The sequence below is a fragment of the Hemiscyllium ocellatum genome, chromosome 38 (genome assembly GCF_020745735.1).
Source record: "Hemiscyllium ocellatum isolate sHemOce1 chromosome 38, sHemOce1.pat.X.cur, whole genome shotgun sequence".
Lineage (NCBI taxonomy): Eukaryota > Metazoa > Chordata > Chondrichthyes > Orectolobiformes > Hemiscylliidae > Hemiscyllium > Hemiscyllium ocellatum.
Window position 1 is genome coordinate 3,658,340 of NC_083438.1, and position 16,454 is coordinate 3,674,793.

Genomic DNA, 16,454 nt, shown 5'->3' on the forward strand with positions numbered 1-16,454 from the left:
GAGGTGAGCGACCTCTTTTAAATCTAGCCTGGGTCTTCCAATTACATTTTCCAAATCTCCCAAACCGTGTGGGACAGTCTTGAGGGATTAAATGGACTCCTCTGTATCTGTGCGCCATGCTATAACAGTACGTGGACTCCAACTGCTCCTGTCTAGCAGGTTTGAGGGGTTGAATGGAACGCAGAAACATGGGACTGAGGAGCAGGAGTGGGTCATTAGACAATTTGAGCCTTCTCCACCAGGTATTAAGATTGTGACTGATCAGATTGTGGTCTGAGCCTCATTTTGTTGCCTGTGTCCCATTATCCATGACTCACTTTTCTGTCAAATCTTTAACTCAGCTGTGAATACTCGTAATCAGAGAGGCACCACAAACTTCTGTTGAATAGAAGTCCCATTCAAATGGTCCTTTTAGAATTTTTCCTCATCACGCGGTGAGAATAAGCGAGTCATACAGAGTGGAAACAGATCCTTTTGTCCAAATTGTTCATGCCAATCAGGCATCTTAATCAGATCTCGTCCCATTTGTCTTCATGTGGCCCACATCCCTCTTAACCATTCCTATTTATGCACCTATCCACATACATTTTAAACGTGTAATGTTACCCGCTTTCATCACTTCCTCTGACAGTACACCCACCAGCCTCTGTATGAAAAGGTTTCCCCTCAGGTCCCTTCTAAGTCTTTGCCCTGTCACCTTCACCCTATGCCGTTTAGTTCTGGACGCCCCTACACCGGGAAAAAGATCTTGCCCATTCAGACTATCCATGCCCCTAAGGACTTTTTAAACCTCTGTCATGTCACCATTCAGCCTCTGACAGGCCAGGGGGAAAAGCCTCATCCTGTTCATCATCTCCCTGTAGCTCAAACCATCAGGTTCCAGGAAATCCTTGTAAATCTTTTCTGCACCCTTTCAAGCTTAACAACATCCATCCTTAGCAGAGTCAACTAACATGTCCACAGTATTCTTCCAGTGGCCTCACCAACTTCCTATACAAGCGCAATACGCTATCCCAATTCTTATACTCAATGTTCTGACCGATTAACGCAAGCATGCCAACTACGTTCCTCACCACTCTATCGACCTAAACTCCACTTTTAAGGAACAATGAATCTTCACCCGTAGGTCTATTTGTTTAGCAACATTCCCCAGGGTACAACCCTGCTTTAACTTACTAAAATGCAAAACGTCACAAATATCGAAATTAAACTCCATCTGCCAGTCCTTGGCCCATTGATGGTCAAGGATTCCGTTACATTCTGAGATAATCTTCATCACCGTCCACTGCACCACGTTATCTGTAAACTTATTAACCATGCCTCCGCTTATCACATCAAAGTTGTATATATCCTTGATGAAAAGCAGTGAGCTCAGCACTGATTCTTTCAGCACACCGCTGGCCACAGGTCTTCAATCTGGAAAACAATCCATTACGTTCAATCAAATTTTGTATCCAATTGGTTAGTTTTTCCTAGATTACATATAACCTAATTTTATTAATCTGTCTACGATGGGGAACGTTATTAAAAGCCTTGCTGAAGTCTGTGTACACAATGTACACCACGGTGTCTTCTTCAATCTTCTTTGTGACCTCTGTATAATACTCAATCGCATTAATTAGACATGAATTCCATCACACAAATCCATATTGACTATCCCTCAACAGTCCTTGTCTTTCTAAATAGATGAAAATCCTATCCCACAGAATCCATCCAACGAAGTCTCGATCCTAACGTTGGCTGATTGAGTCGATAATTCCCCGTGTTTTTTTTTTGGTTTACTGCTCCGTTTTCTAGCTCCAATATTCCACTGGCCACAAGAAATAATTATAACTAGGTTGGTGATATGGGCAATTATATAGTTCTCAGAATGTGTCAGGGTCAGTATTAGGAACAAGTAAGGCAAATTTCTTTAATCTGCTAAACCAACATGTTTATGATCAAAACAAAGTTGCTCAAACTATGATGGATAGAGCAATGACGAGATGATATCACAAATATGCACATTGATTTTTCCCTTTGAAAAATAATGAGAAACACACACACACACACACACAACAGAAACACACACACACACACACACGTATCGTCAATAATAAACTGAAAAGCAAAAGTCTGCAAAGTTAACTTGAAAGAACATTGTCCAAATATGATTCGAATTCAAGACCAAAGGAAAAATGAGAGTTTGACCCAAATGCTGTTCTAGTTGTAGAGTCATTAAGTCCAAGGCAAGGAGAGAATCAGAGAGCCCCTTTGTCCCAAACTCGTCCATGCTGACCCAAATATCCAACTACACTAACCTCATTTCCCAGCACTTGTCCCATAGCATTCTCGTCCTTTCCTGTCCATGTAACTTGCTCAAATGCCGTTTAAATATAATTAATTTAAATGCTTCAACCACTTCCGTTGGCAGCTCATACCCTTTGCGTACTACTCTCTTTGGAAAACAGGTTCCATCAAATTCCCTTCTATTCTTTCCCCTCTCACCTCAAACTGATGCCTTCTCCTCATCGATTCGCCAACTCTAGGAAAAAATGGATGGGTACATTCACCCTTTCCATGTAAACATCTATAAGATACCAATCAGTCTCCTATTCGCTCAAGGAAAAAGTCCTTGCTTGTCCAATCTCTCCCTATAATTCATACTGTTGAGTCCTGACAACATGTTTGTAAAATCTGTCTGCACACATTCCAAATTAAAAACATCCTTCTGATCGCAATGTGACTAAAGCTGAACACAACACGGCAAGTGCAGCAGCACCACCTGGATCATACCTTCCCAACCGCTCTCCCCCATGTCCTGACAGATGCTTGCTTATGTGGCAAAAGCCTTCTTCACTACCATGTCTAACCATGACCCCACTTTCAGAGAATGGTGGACATAATCTCCATGGTCCCTCTGCTCAACTACACTCCTTAAGGTCCTACCAATTACTATGAAACTCCTACCTTGATCTAATGTTGCCATAGTATTCCTCGGCCCACTTCTACAGTTTGATCAAGGCCCTGCTGCAATTTCTGAGATACGTCCTCACTTTCCACGATACCACCTATTTTAGTGTTATCTTCAAGTTTCCTAATCATGCCTTGTACATTCGCAAGAATATCACTGTTATAGATGACAAACAGCAATGGGCCCAGCAGCGACCCCTGAGGCACTTCAGGTGTCTCAGGCCTCCAGTCCGAGAACATCCTTCCACTATTACCCTCTACTTACTACCATGAAGCCAATTGTGTGTTCAATTTACCAGCACCCTCTGGATTCCATGCGATTCTAACCTTCCAAACCAGCCTATTAATGGTAACCTTGTCAAAGGCCTTACTGAAAACCATACAGGCTATGTCTACCGCCCTGCCCTCATCTACATTCCTGGTCACTTCATCAATGAACTCAAACAAATTTGAGAGGCATGATCTCCCACACACAAACCCATGCAATGTTTCCAGTTTAAAAACAACTATTAATACTAATTATTAAAATTAAAAATAACAAACTAATAAATAATAATAAGATGACATTTTCAGTAGATAATAAATTATCCATAGTATGTGATATTGGAACGTGTATCATGAGTGAAGGTTAGAATAGATTTTGTCCCTGTGTCATTGAACTATGTTGAAAAAAAGCAAAGGTGGCATGGCGGTTCGGTGGCTAATACTGCTGCCTCATAGTGCCATGGATCCGGGTTTAGTTCCAGCTTCGGGTGGCAGTCTGTGTGGAGTTTGCACATTCTCACTGTGTTTGTGTCTGTTTCCTCTGGATGCTCCATTTTCCTCCCACCATCCTAACATTGTGGTCAGGTGAATTTGCCATGCTAAGTTACCCACAGTGTTATGTGCATTCGTCTAATATAGGGTAGGGGCATGTGACTTGGTTGGTTACTGTTTGGAGGGTCAGTGTGGTCTTGTTGGGCCAAATGGCCTGTTTCCATACTGTTGGAAATCTGAAACAAAAACTACTGCTAAACAAACCCTATCTTTCCATAAAATTCGCCTTCCCCCAGTTTTGAACTTGAACATGTGGAGCAGTTTTGTCCTTCTCCATAACTATTTAAAAATTATTAGATCTATGGTCACTGGTCACAGAGTGTTCCCCCACTGTAACCTCAGTCACCTGTCCTGCCCTAGATCTTAGAATAGGTCACGTTTCTTCCCTTCCTGAGTTTCACCCTCTACTTACTGCTTGAGGAAACTATTCTGAACACACTTAATAGATACATCCCATCTCAGTCCTTAATTCTATGTCATTCCCAGTCTATGTTAGGAAACTTAAAATCTCCTACTAATGCAATCTTATTGGCCCTGCAAGTCTCCCAAATCTGTCCACACATTTTTGTTCCCCCAATTCCTCATTACTATTTAGGGGCCTATAGTACCATTCAAATACTATCACCATTCCCTTCTTACTACTTTAGCTCCCCCGACAAATCCTCACTGGATGATTCATCAGTTATTTTATCTCTGATTACTGCTGTGATACTCGCCTTTATTCAAAATGAAACTCCCCGTCCCCTCCTTTCACCATCTCTGTCCCGCATAAACACCTGTACCCTGGGTGCATTAAGCTGCCAGTGCTGTCCCTCCCTGAGACATGTCTTTGTAATGGCTATATTATCCCAGTCCCAACTACATCCACGCACTGAATTCATCGGTCTTACCTGTCAGCCATCTTGCATTGAAACAGATATAATTTAATCCAACAGGCATTCCTTGCGGCCTGTCGTGTTCCAGCCTGACCTGTCTCTTCACTTTCCTGTTTATGATTACTGTATCTCCTTCCAGCCTCGAAAATGCCTACCTGCTGTTGAGGATCCCACCCCTCCCCAAACCCAGCCAATCTAGTTGGAAACCTCCCTTGCATCACTAGCAAATCTGCCTGCCAGGATATTGGTCCCTTTCCAGTTCAGGTACAACCCGTCCGTCCTGAACACGTCAACTCTGCCACACAAATGATCCCAGTGATCCAAAAATCTCTTCCCCCGAACGAATTCTTTCGCCACACCTTCATCTGCCATATCCTCCCGTTCTTACCCTCACTAGCACAGACCACTGGAAGGAAACTGGATAGTACCACTGTCGTGGCCCTGTCTTTTATCCTTTCCCCTAGCTCTCTACAATCACTCTGTAGGATGTCATCACTATTTCTACCTGTGTCATTTGTACAAATGTGCACAATGACCTCTGGCTGCTTCACCACCCTTCCCAATCCAACCCCCGATGATAACGTTCTGCAGCCACTCTGAGACATCCTCGACCCTGGCATGTGAGAGGATACGCACCATTCCGGATTCCTATTTGCTGCCACAGAATCTCCTGCCTGTCCCTCCCCCCACCCCACCCCCACCGCCAATATCGAGTCTGAATAATTACTTCTGTAGCAATTCTGTTTGCACAACTTCTGAAAATGGGATTTCTTCCTGAAAAAGTTGAATTTGGCTGAATTGCTTTGCTTCAATCATTGGGGAGATCCCAATGAATCATCATCAGAATTCTTCCATGAGTGAGAAAGACGACTGGGCTTTTTTTTTTCACTCCCACGCGTTGCTGTGACGAGCGACAGGGAAACAGAAAGGACTGTTCCTCCACAGATTTTACACTGAAAGTTAAATCAGTTACATTATCAGTCCCACAGTGGACCATGTGAGCTCTCCATGAACATTGTCCGAACTATATGACTCCATCACATTCTCGAATCCAGGTCAGTGCATTATTACAGAATCAATTCATGAACAAAAAATGGTCTTACTTGTTTTGAAGATGCGTTAATATGTTGTTGCATAAATTAAAATAAGTGTTTCATGTCTTCACAATATCTGTGTTAAAATGAATATTCTTAAACACATACAGTAATTGCTGAAAAAACTCAGCCTGTCTGGCCGCATGTAGGAAAAGAATTCAGAGTTCAATGTTTCTGTCCAAAGACCTCTCCTTTGAATCTAACATGTTCTTAAAGTATTTCTCCAGTTTTATTCTTCCACCCAAGAAGAAATATTCATCCGGTATTCACCAATTACACTCTTCTCAAGATTTAATCTGGTCAAAGAAAATCCCTCATTGTCAGGCTGAATTGTTAGATGTTCATAACGTAGTGCCTTCATCCCAAGAACGACTAAAGAGAAACGTCTTTGAATCGTCTCGAAAGCAACTTTGTTTTTTTTTCAGTCTAAGCAGTTGGAACTACACATCATTCAACAGATGTAATCTCAGCAATGCCCTGTATTGATGCAGAAAACATCGCTAAGACAGACGCAAAACCCCTAGCACGAAACTGAAACACTACATTTACCTTCCAAATCACTTGCAACATCTTCAGGATAATTTGATGTGACGCATGTACGAAGACACACAAATCCCTCTGTACCATTGAGTTCTGCATTCTCCCTGCATTTAAATACATTTCTGCTCTTTTGCTTTTCCCTAAAAGAGAAGATTTCCATCACATATATATTGTACTGTTTTTTTTCTGCTGAAGCTTTGCTCACAGCCGTCCTCTGTCTGTATGCCATTACTTGATGCTGTTCCCTCCCTCAGTCTGTATCCCATTGCAGACTGTCTGCCCTCCCTCTGTCTGTATCCCATTGCAGACGCAATGCCCTTCAATTTCTGCATGCCATTGCAGGCACACAGGCCTCCCTATCTGTATTCCATTGCAGATGCTCTGCCCTCTGCCTGTCTATCCCATAGCAGATGCTCTGCCTTCCCCTGTCTGTATCCCATTGCAGATGCTCTGCCCTCCCCCGTCCGTATCCCATTGTCGACGCTCTGGCCTGCCCCGTCTGTATCGCATTGCAGATGCTCTACCCTCCCCATCTGTACCCATAGCAGATGCTCTGCCCTCCCCATCTGTATCGCATTTGCAACTGACCCATTTAGGCACAGAACTATTTCAGCGCAGCTCATATTTATTCCTTTTCAGGCTTAGATAAAAGCATTAATCAAAGCACAAAAATAAAAATAATGTTTATTCACTTCAGTAAAAATTTTAAAAAGACACATCAGTCAGGATAGCATTGACTTCGAGTTTTCTTTGAGAGCTAAGATGATAATTGGATTTTCATTTATTCAGATTGAAAACATACATGAAGCTATTGAACATTTGACTGATGCGCTTCCAGATGAACTGCAATGGCTGCCAGACTGGTTCAAGAATAACTATGTAGGTAGAAGATTACGCAGAGGAAATGGTCAGCGTGTACCGCTTTTTCCTGTTGGAATGTGGAATTTGTATGAAAGAACCTTAAACAATGAGGACAAAAGAAACAATAATACAGAAGCTGCCCATAGAAGATGACAGCGCGAACTTGTTGTGGAACATAGTTATTTGGAAATTTATTGACAGTTGACAAAAAGTTCAGAGAGGAAGCGACATTTACGATGAGCATCTGATAGCAGGGCACGATATGCTGTAGAAATTAAAGCAGATGCAAGAATACAAACATTTGTAAGAAGATTTCGTGCGAGAAATGATGTTGAGTATTTCAGAGGGATCGCCCATAATTTTGAATGAACGTCATATTTTATATTTTTCGTAATGAACTTATTTCATTTTTTTTTTCTTTTTATCATTTTTACTGAAGGGAATAAACATTATTATTTTCTTTTATTTTTAGTGCTTTCATGAACTCCTTTAACTAAGCCTGAAAAGGAATAGATAGGAGCTGCGCCAAAATAATTCTGCACCAAAATGGGTCTGCAGCAAAATGGGCTGTGCCTAACAGGCCACGCCAAATCGCATGCGCCAAAATGGCTGAGCCTAATGGCCTCACTCTAGATTCCTCCTTGAGTAGTCAAGATGACTTAGGGATTTACTGCTCTCACACCTTGTCTTCAAGTAAAACAAAGTAAGAGAGAGAGAGACCAATTGGCTGCTGCTTCTGAGGCAAGTAATATTTTTCTCCCTCTGCGAGGAAAAGTACAATAATGTCAACTGAACAGCAAACTGAACCATGTGCGATCTCCATGACCATTCTCTGGAATGGATGATAATAATCTATATGCAGGTGCATCATTGCTGTTGTTGTGCACAATGCCTTTCATGAGCAAAACAAAAATGTGCACACTTTATAATTTGATGACTTGTTTACATGTGTCTGTGTAACTTTTTTTAAAAATAGGTTGATATCTTCATAATATTTGTGTTAATATCAACACATCTCATTCATAAAAAAAATCTCTAACTTTAGTCTTCTTAACAAGATTAAATATGTATCCAGCTGATATGCTTTTCTCAAAATCATGGTTCAATAAGATTTCTCATCTAAGACCTAAACAGATAACTCCAATAAGAAAAGGCCTTTGTTTCAGGAAATGTAAACTTTCGAAAGGATTTATATCTTTTTTATATCTATTTAGAGGATCAAAACTGCATACAGGATCAGATGTGGTCTCAGAAATGTCCGTATAGATGCAGTAAAACATTCCTGATTAAACCCAATACTCGTTGCCACAAACAGCATCATTCCAATGACCTTTAAATCATTTGCTGCATCTGCAGACAGATTTTATATGATGCATGTACCAGGAATATGAAAAAAAATCTGCATCACAGAGTTTTTTTTTATCTCTCTCCACTTAAATTATTTCCTGCTGTTCTATCCTGTCTACCACAATAGACAACTCACGTCATATTATTTCTGTTGCTCACTAAACTTCCCTGTCTATATCGTAATGCAGATTCACTAACTCCATTTGAAGATGTATTGAATGATCCTCTAGGTGTATAAAGTAATTCAGCTTTGATCCATTCAGTCCCTTCATCCAGATATTTGACATAGATTATTGATCATTGATGACCCCCAAGGTGATCTCCGAGGCTAAACGAGATGCAATTTTGTAAAAAAAAATTAGTTTACCTCTACTGTCTATCTCCTGTTAGCGACAGCATCCCTGTTCCTGTGCAGCAGTTCGGGCAATTTAAATGGCCTCCATGGGCTGTGTAATGTACTCAACGATTTGAATTACTTCTTTCTATATTCCTGTGTAACTCCTCCAAGAGTCTCCTCCTGTCTCATTCTAACGATCCAGTCTGCCTGAATGGGATGGACCTCTATCCTGTAATCGCATTGAGGGGTGGATTGAGAGAAAACACAAGGAGTGGGGACAGCAGTATATCTCTGTAACAGCCTCAAGGGGTGGATTGAGGGAACAACACCAGTGGTAGGGGCAGCAGTTAGCCATTCGACGGTGCCATTCAGAATGCTCATAGCTCATTCTGTCTCCTGTCTGTTCCCAATTAACATCGACTGTCCTGTCCAGCAAAGCTCAGTCGAGCTCAGCCTTGAATATCTTCAATAACTGAGTCTTCACTGCTCCCTGAGGATGAGAACACCACAGATAGCGCAACACTAAGGGGAAACGGACATTCTTATTTCGTTGTGAGATCCATTATTTTAAAACTGTATTATCCTCACATCAAATCACTGCCCTTTTTTAGATATAAAGATAAAATAACTAGGAATAGACATAAATCATTCCGCCCTCTAACTCTGTCCCACAATCCCATTCAGCCTTTTCAAGCAAATATGTATCAAACCCAGCCACTGCTGCTGTCTCAGGAAAAGAATACCTGATCGCATAACACCACATAAACATTAAAAGTGAGCAGAATTAAGCCATTCGGCCCCTCGAATCTGATAATTTCTTATGTGTTCCTCAACATCATTCTCCTACCTTATCCCTTGCGTCCTTGATCTCTTCATAAATCAAAGAAGTATTTATTTGTGTCTTAATGACACTAGTGTCTGTGTTTCTGTGTGTAGGTATATGTATGTCTGTGTATTTGTGTATCAGACTTTCTATCTGTGTTTCTATCTGTGTTTGTGTCTATTTATGAGTCACTGTATATTTCTTAGTGTGCATATCAGGGCCTTATATGCATTGTGCATGTTAGCATATTGCGGTATTCAAATACTTCTGGTTAATTTAATGCCTGCATCTCTGTGCAATGGGTATCTGTTCTTTTTCATGTTAGAGAGATGAGATTGGAACTGCCAGCGAGTTTAAATTGAGAATTGTTCTTTACTGAACATTGATTACTTGGTTGGTGGAACGTGGATGTTTCAGAATCTCCACACTAGGTGTCCTGGTCGTCTCTGGCTCTTTTCAGGATCCTCCCCACATGTCGAGGCAGAGAGTGAGGGAACTGATATAGACGCCCTAACATCCGGCTTGGTCCTTTATGTCCTATTCCAGGCTGTTTCTCCTGGAATGGGAGAAGAGGAGGGACGGAGTGAGAGTGGGAGTGAGTGTCCTTGCGGTTATTGCTGGTATAGTGGAAGGGGGAAGCGTGAGGTGTCCAGAGGGAGTCTGGCCACAGTGATGCATACATGCAGTGGTATTAGTGTACGGGGCTATTGCGTCAGTGACAGAAAAAGTGCGGGAGGGAAGGTGATGAGTTGAACAGTGAGTGTGGTCATGCTGAGCCTTATTTGGAGATAGAGTGTGAGCCGTGTTCTGGGGTAGGTGCTATAACAGATAAACAGTGAGTGTGAGGGAGCAGAAGAATATGGTGACACATATCCTGGCAAAGTGGGGGGGGGGAAGGATGAATATTGATGCTTGTCCTGTATTGCTGACCAATTCTTCAGATCATTCTCAGTTTTGAGGTGAGTTTCCCTGAATGTCTTGTCCAGGTCTATCACTAATATCGCCACGGACCCTGTCCCTCACATCTCACAGAATCTGTTTGGGTGGATCTTACAAATATCAAAGTGAAGCAAACAGTAGTGTGTTATTTATCAAAACCAAATCTGCCACAGAAATACTTTACATCATATGCTCTGGAACGTAGGTATGCAAGTATATGCAGGGGGAAGCAATGACATAGTGATATTATAGCTGGGTTCTTAACCCAGAGACACAGGTAATATTCTGGGGACATGAATTCAAATCATGCCATGGCAGATGGTGGAATTTGAATATAATATGTATCTGGAATCAAAGGTTTATGATGACCAGGAATCCATTGTCGATTGTTGGAAAAACTCATCTGGTTCACTGATGTCCTTGAGGGAAGGATATTGCTGTCCTTACCTTGTCTGCCCTGCATGTGACTACAGACTCAAGTCAACGCTGCTGACTCTTAACTACCCTCTGGGGTGAGCAATAAATGCTGGTTGTTCAGCAACGCCCTCATCCTATGAATGAGAAACGAATAATCGTGGGTGCTGCAGTAATAATGGATGGTCTCAAGTTGCACCGAAACTGCATTAGCTAAGTTACGACTAATGCTGTGAAGAATAACTTCCGTAAGTGTATATCATGTAGCTTGAACAGTATGTTTTGAACCAAACTAGAGAGTAGGTTAGTTCAGATTTGGTGTTGTGTTGTGTTGTCAGGAGGGCGAGTTAATAACCTTGCTTTGAAGCAGCTTTGGAGGAATCATGTCATCAATATGTTTTTCCACGGCGTCTGAATACATTATCAAATGTTTGAACATTCTGGTCAAACATCATGGAAGCCTGGAGGCTAGAGGGTCCAATGAATTGGGGAAGTATAACATAACATTAAATCGGAGAAGCAATGATTGTGAACGTCGGAGAATCCGCCAGCACGGAAAAACGTCCTCCAGCCCAAACTGGTCCATTCCGAACAAAATGTCCATTCACATTAACCCCTTTTCCCTGCCCTTGCCCCATATCCTTCTTATTCTTTCCTATCCGTGTATTTGTCCAAATGCATTTTAATTTTTTGAATACACCCGCCTCAAACTCTTCTGCTGGCAGCTCATTCCATATGCATACCACCCTGTGTGTAAAAGAAATTGCCCCTCAGGTTCACTTTTACTCTTTCCGCTCTGACCGTAAATTGATGCCCTCTAGTCCGTGGTTGCTCAATCCTGGGGAAAAAAAGACTGAGTGCATTCACTCTACCCATGCTTCCCATGATCTTATAGACTTCTATCAGACTCCCTAGTCACAAACACTCTAAAGTAGAAACTCTTAGCTTGCCCAACCTCTCACTATAACTCAGACCATTGAGTCCGGGCTACATCCTTGTAAATTTCTTCTACACTATTTCCAGTTTAATAATATCCTTCCTATAGTAAAGTGAACAACACTGAACATAACACTACCAGTATTGCCTCACCAGCGTCCTGTATAACTGCAACATAACTCCATAATTTCGATACTCATTGCTCTGACTGATGAAGGCCAGTAAGCCAAGTGCCTTTTTCACTGCCATATCTACCCGTGACTCCACTTTCAGAGAACCTTGAACCTGAATTCCAAGGTCCCTTTGTTTCAATACACTCCTTAAGCACCTGCCATTCACCATGAAACTACTACCTTGATTTGACTTTCTAAAATGCCAGAACTGACACTTATCTGTATTAAACTCCATTTTCCATCTCTCAGCCCACTTCCTCACCTGATCAAGACACTGCTGTAATTTCTGAAATTTCTGATAATCTTCCTCACTGTCCACGATACCAGCTATTTTAGTGTCAGCTTGAAACTTGTAATTCATGCCTGTACATTTTCATCTAAATCATGGATGTGTGTAATATGTAATATACAAGATACATGCATAAACAAACAATAATAGTCCCCAAATCGACCTCTGAAGCATTCCACTCATCACAGGCCTCCAGTCCGACAAGCATCCTTCCACTATTACCTTATCTTTCCTACCATCAAGCAAATCAGGAGTATGGTGTGAAGCTAGAAAATCAGCTATCATTCCAGGTTTTCCTCCAATAACGCAGTAACTGTGCTTCTGTACAACACTGTGTTGTCGAAAATCGTGCAATATTAATAATGGGGTCTATGGAAAAAGAGGGTAATTGGCGAACGCCCAAAAATATCAGTAAGAAACAAAAATTAAATTTGTTCTAACACAATAGGACAGTCCAAATAATTCTTTAAATTACATGTCGTAATAGAACAGTGCTGCAAATGTTACGTTTTCACACTACAGTCACTCACTGGTGCACTGAACCGTTCACCACAATCTTCACTGATCACGTGATGCCGATGCCGAATTCCAGTTCTCCCCAAGATTCACCCCACGGTTTGAAATAAAGTTCTTTCTAAATGAAGACTATAATTCCCAGTTTCAGGCTCAGTTTCACGGCCTGCAGAGCGGATTGCATTCCTGTTTTTGCTGAACGCATTGATTGTACCTTTTGTGGACAGACGGTTTCTGAGGCAGGGTTTGCTGTTCAGCTGCTGCCCGACAAGGAATCGCATCACAGTGAACGCGAGTTCACTTTATAGAAATAGGTTCATGAATTGCATTGCAGCCGAATTGTATTTAATCAACATGCGTTATCAGTGAACTGCTTGTACATAGAACGGAGGAGCAAAACTGATGGGATGAATGGACTACAGCAGTTCTCATTTTATGTTTCACAATTTTTAAACATATTCAGGGATATGAATATTGTGTGGGGAAAACTGCGATGAGGAGATGTTCGGCCATTAACTAGAATGGGGAATGCTCAATGAATTGTATGATGTATTCCTTTCCCGATGCTTCTGTGCAGTGTGTGGGAAAGCTCTGTAAATGTTGTCACAAACTCTCAGCTGTTAGGAAGGAGGTCTCTGCAGGGTCAACAGGATTGTGTTTCCGATTCCCTTTTCTGATAACGAGGCTGGTGCCGGGTGTTCTCTCCGGGTTTATCCTTTAACACCTCAGAGGAGTTTGATATAATTGAGTGATTGCTTGGCCGTATCAGATATCATTGAAGAGTGTATCACTTCACTGTGTTTGGAGTCACGTTTAGGCCAGACCAGGAAAGGACGGGAGATTTACTTTCTGAAAGTACACTGGGGAAGCAATTCGACATCTGTAATCGACATTGAACACAAGAACACTATTACTGACACCAGATATTAGATCTCGATATTTTATTAATTGTTTTTAACTTGCACCAGTTGCCAGAGAATTACTTTGGTCTGAATTAGCAATCCAATGACAATTCCACAACAGCACCATCTCTCCATGGGGGCCTATCGGAAACCACACTCAGCTGGTTATTTCTGTGCTGTTTGACAGCTATATCAAAAATAACCCCAACTAATTTGACTATCGTGATGGAACTGAGGGCGTGGTAATTGGTCCGATGTAATTATTCCCTTTTAGGGAATGGGACATAGTTGAGTAATTACCCACATTGCCAAGGTGATGTCATGAGTTGGAGCTGGAATGAAACAGCTTCCTCAGGTCCAAGGCTTGTTGTGTAGCAACAGTCTTCAGTCCTATTGCAGGAATGGTATCAGGGCCAAATGCCTTTGACGTACCTACAGTGTTGCTTCATGTCACGTGCAGCGAATTTAATTGTTTGGTGACGGGCATCTGTGATTCCAAGGGTATCATAGTGAGGGTGACTCAACACTTCTGGCTGAGTATGCTGCAGATACTGCATCTTTTACATGGATGTGCAGGGCTGTTCCATTATTTAGGATGGGGATATTTGTGGAGTCCTCTCCTCCAATAAGTTGTTTAATGGTCCATCGACTTTTATGCATGGATTTGACAGGACAACAGAGCTTAGATCTGATTTGTTAGTATTAGCATCATCTCTCTCTCTCTGTATCAGATATTAGTCCTGCTGTTCGTAGTGTAACTAGTCAAGTGCGGTAGCTTTAATGTGTTGTCATCAGGTTTAGGGGCACGTGATTCCGACCCGACAATGTTCACCCACACTCGTCACTGACCCATGGATCGGCTTGATGGAAATGGTACACGGATGGATTATCCTGAGGAAAAAGTTACACATTGCCATTGAAATCTACAACATCAGATGATAACCCAGTTTTAGCGGCAATATCTACAGTTCAATTCTACTGACTGCCCCCCAGTTCGCACCGAGACCCATTTACCATCAGCCCTGTGTTCAGCGACATACTCTGGTTTCTGATGCGGAAAAACTTCCATTTTCATCTTCTCATTTTGCTGGAAGTCTTTCCTTGGTGTCACGCCTCCAATTTGTTACATAAGCAATATCTATTTAAGGTAATAATCTGAATCTTTTCCTTTCAGAAATGCCATCCTCTGTATTTGAAGTGAATGTGTTTCCTTCTGTTTTTCTCCCTGACCATGATTCAGAGCTCGGCAGTATCAGTGATGCGAGCCTCATGCAGTTTTATAGTCAAGGAACGTGTCACCATGCCTTACTGTTCAGTTCCCAGTGTTGGACGCTCCATGTTTGACAGGATGTTTGGGTATCTTTGACAATATGTCGTTGGAAATTGTTCAAAAGCAGAAATTGCTGAAGAAATTGCTAAAGATGTTGCAGAATTTTCTGGAGTGAATGCAGAGTTAAACTTTCAGGTCCAGTGAACCTTCTACAAAGATTTTTGTATTTTTGTTTCCAGAATCCATAGATATTTGTTTCATTGAAAATTTGTTCTGTGCCTATTCATTTCTCGGAGAAACTCAGCAGGTCTGTCAACATCTGCAGTGAAAGCGAAACAGTGCTAACGTTTCCAGTCCAGTGTGACAATTCTTCAAGAATACAATTGCAAAGTGGTCTTTTAATCCCTTGCCAGAAGTGAGGGATGGGTGGCAGGGAAAATAGTGTGTGGCAAAAGATAAACGGGTTTTTAGCAGTGGTGAATGAGAAGATTCTGCATAACGGGTCGAAATTAAGTTGTGAATGGGGGAAAGGTGTTCTCTCTATTGAACGCAAGATAAAGAAGACGCAACCACACACGGTCATAGGGAGGCCAGGACGGAGAATGTTGACCCTGTGTTATTATATAGATCTGGCCACAGATACGTTTTCACTGTCGTCATTATAACGCCCTTTAGATAAAGAAATTCAGGTGCTTGACTTCTTATTGGCACTAGTAAGCGTTTCATGCTGCCGTAGTATTGTAATATGAAGAAAAACAAATCAAAGTATGACATTTGGGCTGAGTGTTGCTTACCTGTTATTTTAATATTGTTTCAATTTTGCAGTGCTTATTTCTAAAAGCTTGTTCTTGAAGTTAGCATCAAATGGAGTATAGGATGTTGAGGAGTGACATTATAGAAACTTATAAAATCATAAGAGGTATGGATAGGGTGAATAGCCAAGGTCTTTTCCAAATGGTATGGGAATCCAAACATAGAGGGAATAGGTTTAAGGTGAAAGAGAGATTTAAAAGGGACTAAGGGGCAGCTTCTTTACACAGAGGGCGGTGTGGGTATGGAATGAGTTTCCAGAGGAAGAGTGGGAGATGCAAGGACAGCTACAAGATTTAAAACTCTTTTAGACAAACATATGAATGGGAAACATTTAGAGGCACATGGACCTAATGAAAACTGTTAGGACTAGTATAGTTTGCAAAGTCTGGCAAGCATGGACATTTAGAAAAGCTTCACGCAGAGTCAGGGTGGTTTTGTGAAAGGGAAATGCCCTGTAAATTAATGCAAAGTATTTTGGAGATGCCTGAAAATGTAACAACGGATTGATAAAGGGGATCTGGTAAACACCAGGCTTTCCAGAAATTTTCCACAAGGTATTA